Source organism: Herpailurus yagouaroundi, unplaced genomic scaffold (genome assembly GCF_014898765.1).
Source record: "Herpailurus yagouaroundi ecotype Mexico unplaced genomic scaffold, PumYag 162, whole genome shotgun sequence".
NCBI lineage: Eukaryota > Metazoa > Chordata > Mammalia > Carnivora > Felidae > Herpailurus > Herpailurus yagouaroundi.
The window spans coordinates 61847247-61867811 of record NW_024412403.1 but is presented as its reverse complement, the minus strand read 5'-3'; the positions used below and the strand labels follow the sequence as shown (position 1 = coordinate 61867811).

Sequence of the window (20565 nt, the reverse complement as noted above, 5' to 3'; positions counted from 1 at the left end):
ACCCTACGACCCAGCAATTGCACTACTAGGTATTTATCCAAGGGATAAAGGTATGCTGTTTCAAAGGGACACATGCACCCCAATGTTTATAGCAGCACTATCAACAATAGCCAAAGTATGGAAGGAGCCCAGATGTCCATCAATAGATGAATGGATAAAGAAGGTGTGGTATGTATACACAATGGATTATTATTTGGCAGTCGAAAAGAATGAAATCTTGCCATTTGCAACTACGTGGATGGAACTAGAGGGTATTATGCTAAGCGAAATTAGTCAGAAAAAAAATATCATATGACTTCACTCATAAGAGGACTTTAAGACACAGAACAGATGAACATAAGGGAAGGAAAGCAAAAATAATATAAAAACAGGGAGGGGGACAAAACATAAGAGACTCTTAAATGTGGAGAACAAACAGAGGGTTACTGGAGGGGTTGTGGGAGGGGGAATGGGCTAAATGGGTAAGGGGCATTAAGAAATCTACTGAAATCATTGTTGCACTATATGCTAATTTGGATGCAAATTAAAAAAATAAAATTAAAAAAAAGCTATATGATATTGGCATAAAACAGCCACATATAACGATGAAACAGGGGCGCCTGGGTGGCGCAGTCAGTTAAGCGTCCGACTTCAGCCAGGTCACGATCTCGCTGTCCGTGAGTTGGAGCCCCGCGTCAGGCTCTGGGCTGATGGCTCAGAGCCTGGAGCCTGTTTCCGATTCTGTGTCTCCCTCTCTCTGCCCCTCCCCCGTTCATGCTCTGTCTCTCTCTGTCCCAAAAATAAAATAAATGTTGAAAAAAAAATTTAAAAAAAAAACAATGAAACAGAGAGCCCATAAATAAACCCACGTATATAAGGCCAATTAATTACTATAAAGGAGGCAAGAATATACAATGGGAAAGGACAGTCCATTCAGTAAATGTTGTTGGAAAACTGGACAGCTGTATGCAAATGAATGAAACTAGACCATTATCTTACATTATATACAAAAGTTAACCCAAAATGGAATACACTTGAATGTAAGACCTGAAACCGTCAAACTTCTAGAAGAAAATGTTGCCAGTAAGCTCCTTTGACATTGGTCCTAGTGATGCTTTTTGGATCTTACTCTGAAGGCAAAGGAAAACAAATGGGACTATATCAAACTAAAAAGCTTCTGCACAGTGAAAGAAACCATCAACAAATAAAATGCAGCCTCCTGAATGGGAGAAGATGTTTACAAATCATATATCCAATAAGGGATTACTATCAAAATGTATAAAGAACTCATACATTTCAATAACAAGAAAACAAACAATATAAATTTAAATGGGCAGAGGGCCTGAATAAATATTTTGTAAAGAAGATATACAGATGGATAACAGGTGCATGAAATGTTACTCAACATCACTAATCATCAGGGAGATACAAATCAAAACCACAATAAGATATTACCTTACATCTGTTACAATGACTATAATAAAAAAGACAAGAAGTAACAAGTGTTGGCTAGGATATGGAGTAAAAGGAACCTTCCTGTAATGTTGGTGGCAATGTACATTGGTATAGCCACCGTGGAAAACTGAATGGAGGTTCCTCAAAAAATTAAAAATAGAACTATCATATGATCCAGCAATTTCACTACTATCTATCCAAAGTATCTATCTGAAGAAAGCAAAAACAGTAACACAGAAAGATATATGTACCATTATGTTTATTGCAGCATTGTTTACAAGTAACCTTTCTGTATCTATAGATGTATGGATAAAAAATGTGGTATGTAAACACAATGGAATACTACTCAGCCATAAAAAACAATAAAATCTTACCATTTGCAATAACAAGGATGGATCTTGAGGGTATTATGCTAAGTGAAATAAGTCAGTAAGAGAGACAAGTATCACGTGATTCCCCTTATTTGTACAATCTAAAAGACAAAACAAACAAAACAAAACTCAGCCTCATAAATATAGAGAAAAGGTTGGTGTTTGCCAGAGGGGAGGGGTTGAGGGTATAAGATGGGTGAAAGGGATCAAGAAGTACCAACTTCTAGTTGTAAATTAAATGGCATGAGGATATAAAGTAAAGCATAGAGAATATAGTCAATAACATATTAATTTTGCATGGTGACAGATGATAACTAGACTTATTGTGGTGGACATTTACCAATCAAATCAAACATCAAATCACCATGTTGTGCACCTGAAACTAGTATAATAATGTATGTCAATTATACCTCAAGAACAATAAATAAATAGGTCTCTAAAACCAGAGAAAATAATTTTATTTCCATGGCAGGGAATCTGATTCCTTTCATTTTATCTCCTGACATAAAGAAAGAAAAGTACCTAAGAAATCATTAAAAAGTTGATATAAAAATAAATCCTCCTTTGAATATATGAGCTATGTAACTTTATTCTCCAAGTGCTTGCTAAGGTCCCAGTTACCCAAGACAGAGCCAGATGCAGGAAAATAATTCATACCAAGACCTATTGTAATGCTAGTAAAAAGGCAGTTGAAGCTTTTTGAAACCATGTTGCTGCAGGTTGAAAAAAACCTTAACCTATGTGCTTTTGAGTTGAAGGAAGAATTTTGTTTGTGGGCATTGGCATGATTGCTCTATGTAAAATGTGAAGGTTGCACACATCTCTAATACAGAAAAGAAAATGCGCAAGCCAGCCATATTCTAACCTTGAATATGTGGTTGCTTTTAATGACACAGTGCATCAAGGTCAAGAGAAGGTGCCCTCAGCAGATGGAAGACTTTCAAAGTGAAAAAGCTTCATTTACATTTAAAATATATTGCATTTCACATGATTTCTGAAGAACACTTGGTAGTTGCAGTTATAACCATGGCTCATTTCTGTAATCATGTGTCAAGTAACTGACCTCATGTTTGTTTCTCTGGCAGGTGTTTTCTGTGGAAGGGCAGTGAAAAAGGTGGAGGAAGGTATTCTTTAATATCTTGTTATAAACCCACTAGGTGTCACTGCTTTCGGTGGGACTCTGGAAAGGAAACTGTCAGAAGACACATCTGTGTCTTGGCAAAAAAACAGATATCATAGCACCTTAACTTTTAACCTCTACTATACATGAAGACCTATGTAGGAGACTTTCTCATGATTATTTGTGCCTGTAGTTCCTTTATTTTGAATTTTTTAAGATGGAGTTTTGCAGTATTTATTTTGAATCCTATTTTGTTCGTAAATAGTTTACTGAAGCTATTCTAAAATATGTATCCGCCTTAACTTTTTAAATTTTTTTTTCAACGTTTATTTATTTATTTGGGACAGAGAGAGACAGAGCATGAACGGGGGAGGGGCAGAGAGAGAGAGGGAGACACAGAATCGGAAACAGGCTCCAGGCTCCGAGCCATCAGCCCAGAGCCTGACGCGGGGCTCGAACTCACAGACCGCTAGATCGTGACCTGGCTGAAGTCGGACGCTTAACCGACTGTGCCACCCAGGCACCCCATCTTTTTAAATACCCAATGGAATTGGGGCGCCTGGGTGGCGCAGTCGGTTAAGCGTCCGACTTCAGCCGGGTCCCGATCTCGCGGTCCGCGAGTTCGAGCCCCGCGTCGGGCTCTGGGCTGATGGCTCGGAGCCTGGAGCCTGTTTCCGATTCTGTGTCTCCCTCTCTCTCTCTGCCCCTCCCCCGTTCATGCTCTGTCTCTCTCTGTCCCAAAAATAAATAAACGTTGAAAAAAAAAAAAACAAATTAAATACCCAATGGAATTATTAAAGGCATTTAAGTGCTTTGGTAACATAGAATGCATTCAGAAGGTTTGATCTCACATCGTTTATCAGGTACTTTAGGGATGAGATGCCACATACTTTCATGCCAGTGGTATGGAAATAATTTTCTTCTTTCTTTTTTCTTATCCTGCCTCTCATGTGTGTTCTTTCTCTCTTCTTGTTCTTCCTTTCTCTCCCAGTTTCATGAAAATTCATTTATCTGTGACATTTAAAGACTCTGTCTGAGAGGTGTCTGGAGCTGTGGCTGGCTGTGTACATCAATAGTTTCTTGGAATGTGGCACTCTGTCAATATTTGGGGGCCTCAGTAACCGCACTTAAATGCAGTGCCTGCCAGCGATCACTCTCTTGGTATCTCAGTAACAAGTCCGAATGAAGGGATATTAGCATGTCAAATTCTTTTACAACTGGCAAAACTTTGTTGACAGTATATGGGCATCTTGCATTTGCCTCTTGCACCTTTCTGTTTGTGTATATGATGTCACTTTTCCCTCTGTGTAAAAAAAAATAGGAATCTCTGAAACATGCTATTATGAAACCAAAATAAATGGCATCATTGTACAATCTTGATTTGGTAGGTTTTATAGTATATAGCTATATGCATAGGAAACACAGTCTTTATTATATTCGAGGTATTTCTTTTTTTGCTTTGGTTGTATGTGGACCAAAATTATTGTTGCTATTTTATGGCAGAAATATATATGTTAAGACTTTCTAGGTGAAGTCTCCATAGTTTATGTATGAGTCTAGTGTGATAGAGATTTAGCTACATAAAAAGAAATATTAGTAGGTTGGAGAAACAAGATAATTCTTGTAAACAAAAACTGTTTACATTTTCAAACATTTCTTAGTGATCCTTTCTACTTCTCAGTGAAATGGGCCATTTATAAATTAAATCATTAAAGCATTATTTGGTCAACTTTCCCTTGAACTACCCTAGATAATAGCATATTGGCCTTTCAAGGTTTGTAAGAGAGACCAATATTAGGGCAACATTTTAGTTACGGAAATACTGTGCGCTCTCAACCTGTGTATAATCTTGATGATATCCTCTAATGAGAATCTGTCAGGAATCAGAGCTTTAAAGATAGGAACATGGAAGATGAGAGTTTACCAGCAAACCAGTCTTATCTTGGAGATCTACATCCAACCCAAGGATGGGTGTGGAAGGATTTGCCAAGCTTTAGGTCCTGCTCAGATTAAATAATGCAGGTTTCCTATATCCAAGAGACTATCCTGGAACTATTAATGCCCCTGGATGGAATTATTAGCTACTGCTTCCTTGGACTCATTGGACCAGCAATAACTCCTAAGTTGAATGAATTCACCCAAGCTTCATTTCATTCACAGATCTTTCCCAGTATGGATTTTCAATCCAGGTCCCTAACATATGAGTACTCACTTACCATGGGAAGTTTTCTTGTTAGGACTGAGGAAAAAAGTACCTAGTTAACAGTATTAATGTAGTTTCAATACAACTGAACACAAACTCAGGACTTCTAGGACCTCTAGTTATACTTAAGAAAAGGAAACACACATATTTATTTGCCTCATAATTATGACTCATATGTAAGGCTAAACGTTCACTTGATCAGCTATAAATGCTGCCTCCAGATTTTATTTCATAATATATAAATCATTTTTTAACTCCAATCAGTCATCATCTTTGGTAGGCTGAAGGCCTCTTGGGAGTGTCATATTAAACTAGACAGCATAGAAGGACAAAGAAATGTCACAAGGACTCCAACCATCAAAGATCATCTGGCAGGGTAAGGGCAGGTCTTGAATTCAAAAAAGAAAAAAATAGGCACAAGGATTGTGCCTAGGTATACATGGATTTGTAACATGGCCTGGATCAAGGGATTTGGTATTTTTCTTCATAATTCATTTACAAAAAAATAGCTAGTAACATCCACAGATGCTGATGAAGAAATAATGCTCTCCTGTCTCCTGTCTGTACTTAGATCTTTTTGTGGTCCCATAGAGGAAGAGGAAAAATCCAATATATGGCATTAGTCATAAAATTTTTATACTACCAAAACTTTATTTCGAGATATAATAGAGAACATTTTCAGCACCTTCCATGGACGAATTAGAAACGTCTCTATTGCTAACAGTAAAACTCATCTGCTGGGCTTAGAATGTAACCTCCTCTTGCTCTGGATTCAGAATCTTATGAATATACATTATATCTGTTCTTTATTATATACTGTTTGTTTAATGTTAGACACTAATCCTTTCTGGGGCAGAGAAAGAAACCAGAATAAGATGAGAATAAAGAATCGTCCTGCAGAATTTATAGCTAAGGACAGAAGGAATTTTGTTTTCTTTTGGATCACTTCAGACACATTTTGGAACTGTAGTTGAAATTTGATGGGCTGCAATTTAACCATCTCTTTTCATTAATACTAGAATGTTCTCTTGCTTAAACCAGGAAAGACTTGGATTCTTCTCCCTTAGAGATGCTAGCCACTTCTTCAGCTTTTTCTTTGCCAGTGTATATTTTGCTTCCTGATCACCGAGTAAAGTGACAGAAATAAGGACTGTGGGACAGAGTGCTGAAGGAGTACCTCTGATCCCACCTAAGCAGGGAAGGCGCATACATTGACTCTTCAGCATTGGCTACCCCTTCCAGAAAAGAAATAGCTGCCTGACTGGATGGCTAATAATCAACAGAACACTTGAATGGGTTGTTTACAGGGCCTATCTTAACATAAAGTGCAATCTTCTATTGCTATGGAGATGACCTTTGTTGGTGATAGACATCACTCAAAGAGAGATCCACAACCCCCACCCCACATGGCACAAAAAGTAAATGGGTCTATCTGGTTTTGTTAGGTCCCAGTCGCAGGGACACCTTTACTCAGAAATCAGTCTCCCTCCATTTTTTAATCAATAAGTTGTCATTATTTTTAGTTCATGAATGTTTGAATGATTTATAATAGTTACTCCCTCCACCCTCCTAAGAAGTCTACTTGCCAACTTTTAACTGAAAAGGACCCCATGTAAGAGGTGTTATTACTACTAAAGAAGTGATTTTTAGGACTCATCTCAAGATCTAGTTTAAAGAAAAGGCAAAAACTGAATTTCTGATGTACATACACCAGAATGGAGACCGTTGCCTTTGTTCTTTTTGAAAAAAGTGAGCTTTTGAAATAACTATATGCTTCTCTATAATCAAAGCCCTCTTTTCCCCAATAATTACAAAGGATATACTTTTCAGTTTCTACTCAAGTAATAGTGACTTAGATGCCACCTGCTTAAATTGCAGCCATGGATCCAGTGACCATTTATGTGCCCAGAAGTAATGACTGTTCAGTTTTGTAGGTGAATCTCTTGGAATTGTGTGCTGGGAATAGACTAGATCAGGGCTTAGATTAGTTGATTAGATTAATTGTAATAGGTATAAGAATGGATTATCCTGTTAGAAAATATACACTATAGCTTTCTATAGAATAAAATTCTATAAAAACAATAGGCTAGTCAAAAATTGAGAATAAGTTGGATTAAGAATAGATAGGACTAAGTATTTAAGAGGAAGATTCTCTAGAAATTTAATAAATGAGCTTTCCATTAAAAACATTGTTACATTTGTATTTAATATAATTTTAAAATAAAATCATTATAGAAATTCAAAGTCTGACAAGAATGGTGCTCTGTGGCTGATCACCCAGGAAAGCTGCAGTTATGTTCTAGCTTAGCTTGTGGGTGATAATACTCCCACATTTGACTTCATTGTCCCTTCTCTGCCAAAATGAGACTCACTATTTGGGAAACTGTACCTGAAAATAGTCATTTTGATACTTCTATCTGTAAGTTATTGACATGGAAATCTAACCTCCATGCAAGGAAATACCCCAGAAAAACCCCGGTGAACTGATTTGCCAATCCTCTGACAATGCTAGGACATTAGGTAATATGCAATGCATACTGGTATGTTTTCTTTCTTGGCCCAATGAGAGCTCTGGTGAACTAAGGCAAAGCTAGAGTTATGATATCACTCCACTCAACTAGCAGAGCTTTGAATTTTGCCTCAAATGACAATCCACCAATAAATCATTAAAATTTCTCATTTATTTTATTTGATGCCAAGCACTTCAGAATTCTCAGGAAATGTCTATGAAGGGATCAGTCAATATGGAGAAGTGTAGAAATGGTATGCCATTGGGGTCCATCCTGGATTCTGGTTTTTGATTGCCTTGATTATCTAAACACATGGTCTCCAATATGAGCAAACTTGGTGTAGTCTAAATTATTGGTAGCAGCACTTCAATATGCAAAATCAATTTTAATTTAAAATTGTATTTTAAGAAGGAGTAAGAAGGGAAAAGTGATGCAAAACCACATTGATAACAGGACACCAGAAATTTCAAGTGGTTGCAAATCACGATTTTAGACGTCGAGGACAGGGAATGCATGCTTTAAAAGTGTGGTGTTTTTATGCGCAGTGGCCAAATTACAGTAATTTGAGACTTGGGAGAGAGGACAATCATTTGAAATGGACACTCAATAAAACAGAAAATAAACAGAATGTCATTAAATAATGGGGAGAGGTAGCATTCTTCACAGGAGGGAAAGCAACCCTCCCAAGCGGTAGTCCATTCACACCTCCCTCACTACATGTATATAAAATTTCATAATAGCTCTACTAGCTTGCATATGTTAACAGCTGCTAAACTAATGCCACATACCTGAACATACATATCCACATTGCTTGCTTTCGGTGGGACTGTCTTCTTTCTCCACAAATTAAAGAGTCTGCAGGGGAAGGCATATAACTTTGTTTCTTTTGAATCTTCTCTTAAGTCTTGTATTTTCCATTACCCACCATGGTTTGGCAAATATCACTGATGGACTGAAAATAAAGAATGACTAGCTCTGTGGGCACAATAGCATCTAGAAGTAGAGCACAGAAAGTTAATCAGGAGTGTGAAAGGTAAAACAGAAATTTAAGAATAGCTGTAATCGTGAAATTCTTAAGAAGCATGCAGAATATAGACATTGCCACTATTTCCTCTGAGCATAGATCAGACACTTAATCATTCTTCTCTGAATTCACTAAAATTTGAAGGAACATCTTAGTGAGAAAGAGTTATAAAACCCCTCCCCCCCCATTTAAATTTAACATTTTGAGAAAAAAAAAGTTCTTTAAGGGACAAATGTCTCAAAGACACGGAGACTTTTTTGCTTATCTTAGAAAAAGGAAAGTTGAGTAACTGAGCTAATTCCAGCTTTTAAGCAAGTTAAGGGAAATAAGAAATGAGATTTTCTCTGTTTTCTTCACTGAGGATCCATAGTAATAAAATATGCTTATCCTTATCCTGCAACAAAAAATCTTTAGGTTTGATAATGAGGTAGGGTCTTGATAGTGAAGCTTCTGAATACCGAAGGGGAAGTTATGAGATTGGCTTCTGTGAGGCTCTTTAACTTAAATCGGATAGATCCCCATCTTCTGGACCAGTTTACCTGTGTCAGGGGGAAGAAAAGGAATGATTTCTCTAGGCGGTTCACATTTTTCACACGTTTCTTCTCTCTCCCCCCTTTTTTTTTTAAAGCCACTGTTATTCAGAGGCAAAAACTGCGGGAAGCTACGGGGATTTCTAAATGTGCTTGGCAAATGGGAAAACAATAGCAGAGCCACCAATGAATCATGAATCACACTAGATTACTCTGTGTTACATATGCTCACTTATGTAGCCATCACACTCTGTTACAATCATTTCCTATAACAATTGATTTACTACAAACTTTCAACAGTGGTTGAAAAAAAATTTGCTCGTGAACAAAGAAATTAGAGCATATTGTTCAGTGCTCTATAAAAAGGTATAGTAGACTTTTAGTGCAAAAGTTATCACATTTCACTCTCTGCTTGTTGGTGTCAGTATTCAAAGTCAAACCCATTACCATTAAACTTAAACCATCTAGGGTCTCCTGGGTGACTCAGTCGGTTGAGTGTACGACCTCAGCTCAGGTCATAATCTCATGGTTCATGGGTTTGAGCCCCCATCGGGCTCTGTGCTGACAGCTCAGAGCCTGGAGCCTGCTTCCAATTCTGTGTCTCCCTCTCTCTCTGCCCCTCCCCTGCTCTCGCTCTGCCTCTCTCTCTCTCCTTCTCAAAAGTAAATAAACATTTTAAAAAATTTAAACTTAAGCCATCCCCTTCCTACTGCAGTAAGTGAAATATTTTTGATTCACCTCCAAAAATATAAAGCCAATAAGTGTTGGTGGTATTTGCTATAAATAAGGGGAGAGACCCACAGAATGCAGTCAGGGAGAAGACATCCTCAATTAGAAAAGAAAAAAATCTGCCAAACTCCTCCTATTTGCCAAGCACTCATCTAGGAACTGGAGGTTCAGAGGCAAATAAGTTTCCATCAGTAAAGAGTGCTTGCAGACTACTGAAAACAAACAGACACATACACGGGTAACTCTAGTTAAATAGATATGTATTGGAGTAAAGGTATAAGCAAGGTACTCTATAGATTTTCCTGGGACAATTCTGGTTTGTGCCTATGGTGGTTTAATTTTTCATAGGGTCCTTATATGCCCTGGTTTAGACAGTAAGTTATACGTTTACCCTATAAATAGCTATAGCCGTCAAATCTGCCTGAGGTTGTCTAGCGAGAGTTTCCACAGATTAGGACAATCAAAGAGATTAAGAATGCTTTGCCACACATGTTGTCTACATTCAAATAGAAATAGAAATGAAAAACTTAGTACACTGACTTTCATTTCTCCCAGCGTTGTCAGAGGAAGAAACTGGGAATTTAACTCGTGTGAGGTGAGGAGAGAGGGAGAAGACAGGATAATCTAAACCCATTTATTGGTATATGATATGCACAAAGGGTGTCTTTAAATGAGCCATTAAACTATTGGATCCCCTGAAGTTCTCCCAACTGAAAGGTGGTGTGAGAAAAGACTAGAAGCTATGAAGGGAATTTTAGAAATATGGCTTAAGGTTCAACATAAGAAACCTTATTTGGTGCCAAATTTTGTACAAATAGAAGGAGTCTAAAGCAGGATTGGGTTGCCTATGAGGCTGAGAGCTGTATGCCCCTGATGGTGTGCAGCAAAGGCTGAATGACCGTCATGAGCAAACTCAGGCATTAGGTCAAAACTCAGGCCACTGATTAGAGTTCTATACACATTGCTGATCCTATGATTTTATATTATGCATTGGGTTTTTTCGAGTAGCTTTTAAGTAAGAATCCAGCACTTGGGGAAACCCCTAGAAGAAAAAAAAAAAGTAGAAATATCATGAAAAACAAAAGAAATGAAACAGTTTGTGAGCTAAATGCTCGTGACCCACTCTGAACACACACTAAAAAGAGATGAGGGAATGTCAATACAGATCTCACTGAGCTTATTCTTTGCCACTCTTACAAGGAAAGCAGCTATTTGACACATAATATTCAGAAGACATGCCTCCCTCAGAGGTCTGTACCTCTTGGACATATACTCATTTAAAGACGGAGCTGCTGCAAAGTCTTGCTTTCCAGTTTGATTTGCATAGCTCCAAGTTTCGTTCGAATGGGACCTGTAGCAAAGCTATCATTAAAGAGAAACAAAGCAGAAAACTGAACAAAGGATACATTCTGTGCAAAGTTAGAAGTTTAGACTGTTTCAGAGATCCTTGTCATGGTAAGAAAGATGTCCGCCCCTTCCCCCACCTGAAAAGAATAGCAGACAAGTGACAAAAGGAGGCTCCCTGGAGGTAACATGGGAGCAACGAGTAGGGGGACTAAAGGCTGCACACACGAAGAGAGAGAAAGGGGTTGGCATGGACACAGGAGATGCGGCCAAACACCCTGCATTCACAGCAGAGATGCGTGATTAGGTTGGAATCACTTTCGCCTCTTCCCCAGGGTATGCAAGTAGGAATAGGTCAGGCTGAGGCAAAAGGAATGACATCCTGATGAGGCTCAGCTTTCCCAGGGGCCTACAAAGGGCGGCAACACAGCTAGAGCCAGAATATTCTCACTGGCCCCTTTATATGAAATCTTGAATATCTACATTTACAGATTAAAATGCTTTCCAGTACACCAGAGAGAGAAAAGTCTTCTGAAGGTAGTGGAAATGACTTTAGTTCTCTAGTGGTTAAGAGTCTAAGGGCTTAAAGTGAGGAAAGTTGGTTTCAATCCTCTGCTACTTAACAGATAGATTTATGGGAAAGTATTTAAATTACTCTAAGTTTTCATTTCCACATGTTAAAAAAAATTGATAATGCATACACCACTGAGCTCTTCTAAAGATTATATTACACATGTGAATTGTGTAACACATGTAGTGTCTGGCAAATAATTATGAACAATAAAATTTTTATTCAGTGAGGACTGTTACCCATTTTCGTAACGTTTTCTGGTCACTTACACCAAACCCTGCCTCATCTTACGTCATTACTTTCTGTCTGGTCCTTGACATTCCACACTCTGTTTCAGCTTTGACCTGCTTCCCCAGATACTGTGTTATCTCCCTGCTTCAAAACTTCATGCTTCTGTTCTTTAAAAGGTATACTTACAATGGTTTGTAAATTCAGTACCAACAATGTGCAAATATTTCAAATCATAAAAAGAATACATGACTTCTAGGAAATACTGTTCTTGTTCTTGAACTCTGAAGGCACTCTTCATCTTTTATAACATTGACCCTGAGCCCATTCATGTCAAGTGAACAAGATATTATTTTATACTGTCTTCCTGGGAGGTTAAAATGACTCACCAAAAGTCACTCAGTGATCTCAGATGAGGAATCCAATGAATCAATCTAGAAATCTTGATCTAAAATCTGCCAGGGTCTCCATTTACTGAGAAAAAGTCAGCCTAGAGAGGATGACCCCCAGGAAATTTTATATTCTGTTATTAGTTTTTACCACATGCTTAAAATGTTTTCTGGATTTGGACTTGCCCTCTGATTACCCACAGGATACAGGGAGAAAGCTGTGTCAGTTCCCTTCTCAACAGCTAAAGCAGTCCTTGTCACCAAAACTATCATATGTTAGATCACATGTCAGTGTCTGTGACATAGTCAGGCCTTGGCTTCCCAGGATCTACTCATTACAAGTGAGTTTATGTGCCTTGAAGCATATGGCCTTGATATATGATCCCAGAGCAAAAGAGCAAGGTATTTCAAGCTGGCCACAATTTTATTGACTCTCACAGGCTTTCTTTGTAGTCATTCCAATAAACTAGACAAGAAATTTCTGATGCTCCAAGCTATCCAGTCTGCAGGACTCCATTTCATGATTCAGAGTCCAACTAAACAACTCAAGAGTGCTTTTGTGTGACACTGTGACCACAGGAATAAATAATTGCTTAGTAATTCTCTTTGAGGCAGAAAATTCTAAACATGGAGGAACCATTTCCCCTTAATGGGAGCCAGAAATCCTGTAAGTGCTTGAAATGGCATTCACAAGTCTGAATGGTAAACAGATAAAAACAGGAGCGCACCAGTTGCACAAATGACTTGCTTGTCACAAACTTGTCATTGCAGTAATCTAACATTTCTTTCACAGAGCCCGATGGAAAGGATGGAACAAACAGGCCCTGCTGACGTTTTGGCTCTGCTAAGCCTTCCTCGGAGCTAAAGCATCTGCAGCATCTTCCTGTTCTAGACCCTTTATCTGCTGAAGTTAGCTGATACTGTGCATGTCAAAGAAATGTTTGACTATTGCATTAACAAGTTGATGACAAGCAAGTTATTCCTGCAACTGAAATACTGCTGCTTTTAGCAGGCTGCCATCTTGACCTTCATCTTACTCTACAGAAGAACCCTAACAGAGCGGAGCACTAGGGAGATACTCTCAGTGTTGTTGCCCCAGGCTGTACAGATAAACAAGGACCACCTGTTCAGAACTTAGGTGCAGCAGTATAGGGGACACACCAGGCAGTTCTGTCAGGGTTATGGGTAGGATTTCCTGGAAAAATGTAAATGTTCCAAACACGTTGCACTGTCCCAAGGAGTCTCTTTCTGGGATAAAGGGAGATGCACAGAGATTTCATTTCCTACTGCACCTCTTCCGTTCCCCACACACGTGTGCACACGCAGACCTGTATATACTTCATAAAATATTAATAGCTGGGAAAGTTAATGAAAAGTGTATGCCAGCTTCAAACATAGTTTTTGCCAGTTCTTGGAGTTCCCCTATTAGTGGCCTCTCCTAACCTCCTCCCCATTCAGAATAGCATCTGGAACTATCTAAACCTAGTCAGAGCCATGCTCTTATCCCTGAAAAGTGAGGAATGTCCGTTGGCCTCCTTGCAGACACTTTCATTAGCCCTCTCTAACACACTCCCCGTTGATCTCCAACCTCAGCTGCCAGCAGGGAGTGCTCACACACTGTGCAACTTCCAACTCCTGCCTTACTGTTTGTGTAGCCCTCCTCCCGTGGGGGACCCACCCTTGAGCTTCCTTGAGTGTGCAGTGTGGTGGGTCTCAGGCTTATCAGCACACAGAGCTGAGCGGTCGCCTGTAACTGGAGACTTGCCTGTTGCATTCTGCCTCTGCTGGTGCCTTGGGCATACCAGCCCTTGAACAATGGAGCATTGGCCCTAAGACTTTAGCCTTTTCATAAAGCTGAGCTTCTCTTATTCATCAAGGTGTCAGGTGCCCTGGATTCCATTTAGACCCTTGGTTAAAGGTGCAATGATACTGTCTTGTCTGATTTAACCATCGATGAGAAAAACTCGCATTCTCAGACTTATTTTCTGGCTGTTGCCTCAGGTGCTTTCATTTTTAACCATCTTGTGTAAAAATGGTTATCGTCGTTCAGCCACGGGAGCCCATATTTCTTGCCAAAGTAGTGATGGGACTTACCTTTCTTTTAGATTTGGCAAATTGACCACAGTACTGTCTCCCAGATGAAATGTTCTACTCCCATCCCAAATATCTCATGCTGCAATCGATACCTCAGCTTTGTTACCTCAGAAGACAGGTGGGAAGGGTGTGAGGCAGGGTCCTACGTTTTACACAGGGAAGGATCTGTCCCCAGAAAAGGAGGAGGAAGTAGTTTGAGGTTGGGGCACTTACATTTTCTGAAAAAGAACACCTGTAAACAAACTATTTGAATTTTAAATGGAATTTTAGTGACTTTTTCTTTGTTTTTTAAAGTTCCTTAATAGGATTTCTATAATGATTTTGTGTTTTCTTTTTTAATAGAACTTAAATGGCAAAGAAATAGTATGCTGTTTTTGACTCAGTAAAAAAATAAAAATCTTTTTTTAATGGGAATTCTCTTTTTAAATACACATTAGGGAATAGATAATTGTACCAACAATAAAAAACGTACCCTCTTCCTATTCAGAGTGATAGCTGATTAGTGTATGTGTATGTGTTTTTAATATATATTTACTTACTTATTTGATTATTTGTCTATTTATTTTAAGAAAGAAAGGAAGAAATAAAAGAAAAATTCTTTTGCTGGAGTAATCTCATTAAATTCATAGGATTTTAGGGCTGGAAAGGAACTTGATGATAGTGACTTTGTGTCATACTCACGCTTGAGAGGTGGATACTGAGACCAAAAGATGTTTAATAGCATGAATGAAGATACCCAAAAAGATTGTGGCAGATCAAGGCCTAAAACCTTCTTGTAAACAAACATTCTCATTTGAATAACTTACATTAATGTACTTAAGTCTAATAGGGCATTCATTTTTGGAATAACTGGGGTCGCATACTGGCAAAGCCAGTTTAGGGACGTACGATTGAATAGTTTGGAGATATTTCTTCCTAAGCTGTATTTAATCTGAGTCATGGAAGGAACCATTACAATTTCAGTGAATTTTTTTCTCTTACAAGGTTTCAAGGAAACACTTTCTCCATTCCCATTTTGGCACCTGAAAACATATTTTTAAACGGGTCTGTTCCTTTAATAAATATTCGTTTAAGTAGATCATATTCTAACATTCTTAGAGACAAAAAATCTTTTATCAGATTAAAAGAAATCTGCTTTTTATTCCCATTTTTAGCCATGTTTGAGTTGGTCCTTGTCAGTTTCCCCAACAAAACACTGATTAAAACATCAATGTTTTTGTTTGTTTTGGTTCTTTTAATTTAGCACACGGGGAAAATTTAAAAAAATGCATTTACCTTTCTGCAGCTATGATAATTATATACTCTATTTTTCATTTATGCAAAACTTTATTTTTGAGGGTTTTCTTTTTGTTTCATTTCTCTGTTTTTGCATTTTCCAAACATCTGTACTGTGGCTGGTGGCGAGTGTAGCAGTGACTGGCACTTTTCCTCCACGCTTTGAGAGAAAGAGAATTGGCTGGAATAAAACCTTGCTTTCCATATGGTCGACTTGAAACAGCATTGAAAAGGTATCGTCTCTTTTTCTTTTCTGAAACCAGAGGTGAAACGCACGAGCAAATAGCAATGTTGATGCCAAACCACCTGCTGATTTATATCAGAAAAGTCCTTGGCAAGGCATCCCCCACCTTGTCCCCCACTTGGCGAGGCATCCCCCACTTTGTTGAAAACCTAAATAGATGATCTTTGTGCACTGGTAGTGCCACATCAACAATATATGCTGCCAGTCACTCACTTAAGAAAGCCTAGGTTCTACACATAGTCAAGAAATGAAAGGTTTGCTTTTGGTTTGACAAAATGAGCACTTTGTAAGTGTGTTTAAACGGCTGTGAACCGCTTGCTGATTCCTGGAGTATTGGGGTCGGGTCTATTGTCAGGGACAGTGAAAAGAATGTGACACTAGTGCCTTCTTTCACCTTGATTAATTCTAGTTAGGAAAAGCAGTAGTCTTCGCCTTATCAATTATTTTAAAGTAATATATTTCTAGCACATAAAAATATAAAGAATAACATGAGCATACAAGAATCCCGCACCCAAATTGAACAAACCTTAACTAATTTGGCACACTCATTTTCAAAACTGTTTTTTGTCTTTTATTATTCTAAGTTACATATGATGGTGTACATAAATTAAGTGGATAGCTTGATGAGTTTTTATGTGAGTGTGTTTCCATGAGGCAACACCCAATCCAAGATACAAAACATTCACAATACCTAGGAAGAGTCCTTGTGCCCTCCCGTGTGTGATATTCTCCAAAGCTTTAACATGAGGTTGAAAACAAGCAAAACTATTCTGACCTCTATCACTACAAATTAGTTTTACACAAGCCAAAGCCATAGTGTGGCTTATATAAAATGTATTCTACTGTAGATATCACTAGAATGCATTTCTTGAATCTCTCGTTGTTGAACGTTATTTCTAGTATTTCCCAATCACAACAAATACTGCAGTTAACATTTTTATACATATTTTTACACAGAGGAAGAATTGCTTAACTGTAAGAAACATGCATTTTCACTTTCACTAGGAATGTAAAATCTCTTTCCAAAATGGTAGTGGTGGCAATTCATATTCTCATTAACTACCCATGAGAACTTCTCCACATTCTTCACAACATTTGGAATGGCTAGGCTTTTAAAATTTTTGTCAGTTTGTTAGGTATTAAATAATGCCTCATTTAAAAAAATTAATTTATAAACCATCAGGACTCTCTCATGTGTGTTGCCTGTTTGGGTCTTTCCCCATCTTACTATTAGGTTATTTGTTTTGCTACTGTTATTTGGACCGGTTTGGGTTTTGGTTTTGGTTGTTGTCGTATTCTGGATTGTTGTCGTAGTATTCTGGATTATCATCCTTTGGGTAATAGAGATTGCAAATATATTTTCCTAATGTGTAATTTCTTTTTTAACCATATCTGTAGTAGCTTATTTTTTTAAAGTTTCTCATTTTAATGTAGTTAAATTTATTGATATTTTCCTTTATAGTTTGTGCTGGGACGCCTGACTGACTTAGTCAGTTAGAGCATGCAACTCTTGATCTCAGGGTAGTGAGTTCAAGCCCCATGCTGACTGTGGAGCCTACTTTAAAAACATGTACATATATGTTATATATATATATATATATATATATATGTGTGTGTGTGTGTATACATATACACACACATATATATGTGTATATATGTGTGTGTGTGTATATATGTGTGTGTGTGTGTATGTATATATATATATAGTTTGTGTTTTTATGTCGTTTAAGAAATACATCCATATGAAAACCTTCCTTGATTTTCTTCTAACAGTTTCAAAGTTTTGCCTTTTACATTTAGATCTGTAAACTTGGCATTTATTTTTGTATGTGGTATTTTAAATGCACCCCATTTTCTTTTTTCCATAGATGACCCAATTATCCCAGCACCATTTAACAAGTTGGGTATCCTTACCCACTAATTTGTAATGCCATCTTTTGCCTACATTAAAACTATTCTTAGGATCTGTATTTCAACCATTTGTTTCTCTATTCCTGTGTTAACACTATAATGATCATAATTAATTATAACTAATTATCATAGCTTTATAATATTCTTGTTAACTGGTAAGACAAATCTCTACATTGTTCTTTCAAGTTCTCTTGGCTCCTTCTGGGCTTTTATTATTCAATATAAATTTTAGGGTTAGTTGGTCAAGTTTTGCAAAAGCCTTGCTGAACTTTATTTGGAGTGACATTAACTTTAGAGAATAACCTGGGGAAGAATTGACATTGCGATAACATTATGTCTTTCTACCCATTAACAGACTATATTCCTCTACTAAATCAGATCTTTATTCTTGTTCTTTATTCATTTTTTGTAAGTTTTACCATAAAGGTCTTGCTAGAACCTATTTTGTTAGATTTCTTCTCATATTACTTGGATCTTTGAGCTCTTATGTAGAGTCTGCTTTCCATTTCGTTGTTTATTGGTCATCATTACTATATATTCAGAAACTTTGCTTAACTCTGTTATTAGTTTTAATGACTAAACTGAAAATTCTCTCAGATTTTCTACATAGGTATGTGTATCATCAGTAAATAATGACAGCTTTTCTCTTCAATTCTAATTCATAAGTGTTCAATTTCTTTTTCCTGTCATATTGCTGCACTAAGACTTTTATATAACGTTGAATAAAAGCAATGATATTAGGAATATCTGTTATGTGATATTTGCCTAGGATTTTGATAAATTGGAATTTTTGTGTTAAGGAAGTTGCCACCATCTATTTATAGTTTGCAATGCATTTTTAATCAGAAATACTAGTTGAATTTTATCTAATGTATTTTCTGCATTAATATGATAAAATTTCCCATTAATATGTTAATATTTTATATGATATTAATGTATTTCCTGATCCTGATATTAAACATTTCTTACATTCCTGGAATAAAACTTTACTTGGTCCTGGTATGTTTTTTTAATCCACGGTTGAGTTTAACTTGCTGATATTTTATGTAATATGTTTGCACAGGGAGATTAGTCTTCAATTTTTCTTTCTTCAACTGTTATTGTAAAGTTTTGGTGTTATAGTGGTACTAGCCTCATAAAGTAAGTTGAGCAACATTCATTTTTTTCTTTTTCTTTTTTTTCTATTTCTGAAATAGCTTTCATATAAATTGGGAGTACCTATTCTGAAAATTTGGTTAAACTTGCCTGTAAAATCATCTGGACCTAGTATTTTCTGTCCATAGTGAGTAGGTAGAGTAGGGTGGACTTCTGATTATCAGTTCAGTTTCTTCCATGGCTATTGGTTTATTCAAGTGTTCTATTTCATCTTAATTTTAGGAAGTAAGTTTGTTTTTTGGGGTTTTTTTAAAGAAAAATATACAATTAATCCTTAATCAGGGCACCTGGGTGGCTCAGTTGGTTAAGCATCCAACTTTGGCTCAGGTCATGATCTCACAGTTAGTGGGTTTGAGCCCCATGTCAGGCTCTGTGCTGACATCTCAGAGCCTGGAGCCTGCTTGGGATTCTGTGTCTCCCTCTCTCTCTGCCGCTCCCCTGCTCACTCTCTCTCTCTCTCTCTCTCTCTCTCTCTCTCTCTCTCTCTCAAAAATAAACATTAAAAGAATTTTTTAATTTAAAAAAACCCAGTTAATCCATACTTTCCAATTTATTTGTATAAAACTGTTCATAATAGTCTTAGATTTTTAATTTTATATTTAATTATGTCCCCTTCTTATGCCTAATATTATTTATCTGAGCCTTTTTTGTTATCATTGTTAGACAATTTTCTGTTTCACTTACTTTTGTTAAAAACTGTCTTTTTAGGGGCGCCTGGGTGGCGCAGTCGGTTAAGTGTCCGACTTCAACCAGGTCACGATCTCACAGTCCCTGAGTTCGAGCCCCACGTCGGGCTCTGGGCTGATGGCTCAGAGCCTGGAGCCTGTTTCCGATTCTGTGTCTCCCTCTCTCTCTGCCCCTCGCCCGTTCATGCTCTGTCTCTCTCTGTCCCAAAAATAAATAAACGTTGAAAAAAAAAAATTAAAAAAAAAAACTGTCTTTTTATTTTATCTTCTTTATTGTCTCTTATATTCTATATCATTACTTTATGCTTTTATCAATATTATTTTCTTCAGTCTACTTAAAATTAGATCATTTTTCTTTTTCTAGATTCCTGAGTTAAATTATTACTCATTTAATTTCAATGCTTTTTATTATTTTAAAGTTAACTTTAGTCTCTAAACTTTTTTCTAAGTTTTTCATTAGCCGCATAGCTTCTTTTGGTATGTAGTTTTGTTCAATTTTAAATATTTAGTAATGTCTGTTTTGATTTATATTTAACTTAGTATATGTCTTTACTTTCTAAATATAAATTTACTCTATTTTTATTACTAATTCTGAATTTCATTGCCTGTAATGAGACGATGTGTTTTATATGGATTTAATTAAAAAATTTTTTTTAATTTTTGTGACCTAGGACATGTTATCTATTTATTCAGTGCTCATATTAAAATTTTTATATGTATACCTAACTATATGTTTTTCTAATAAAA

General features: G+C 37.1%; 1 protein-coding gene across 25 annotated transcripts in view; it reads left to right on the top strand.

Annotated features, from left to right (window-relative positions):
- The window catches only part of ZBTB20 (zinc finger and BTB domain containing 20), a 774657-nt gene that overhangs the window by 516993 nt on the left and 237099 nt on the right, over nt 1–20565 (top strand). For 19 of the 25 annotated variants that reach the window (XM_040484983.1, XM_040484982.1, XM_040484987.1 and 16 more), the window contains one exon: nt 15958–16055. The exons of the other annotated variants lie outside the window; for them this stretch is intronic. The gene's annotated coding sequence lies outside the window, so the exon portion shown is untranslated. The remainder of the gene's footprint in view (nt 1–15957; nt 16056–20565) is intronic. 25 annotated transcript variants of the gene reach the window in all.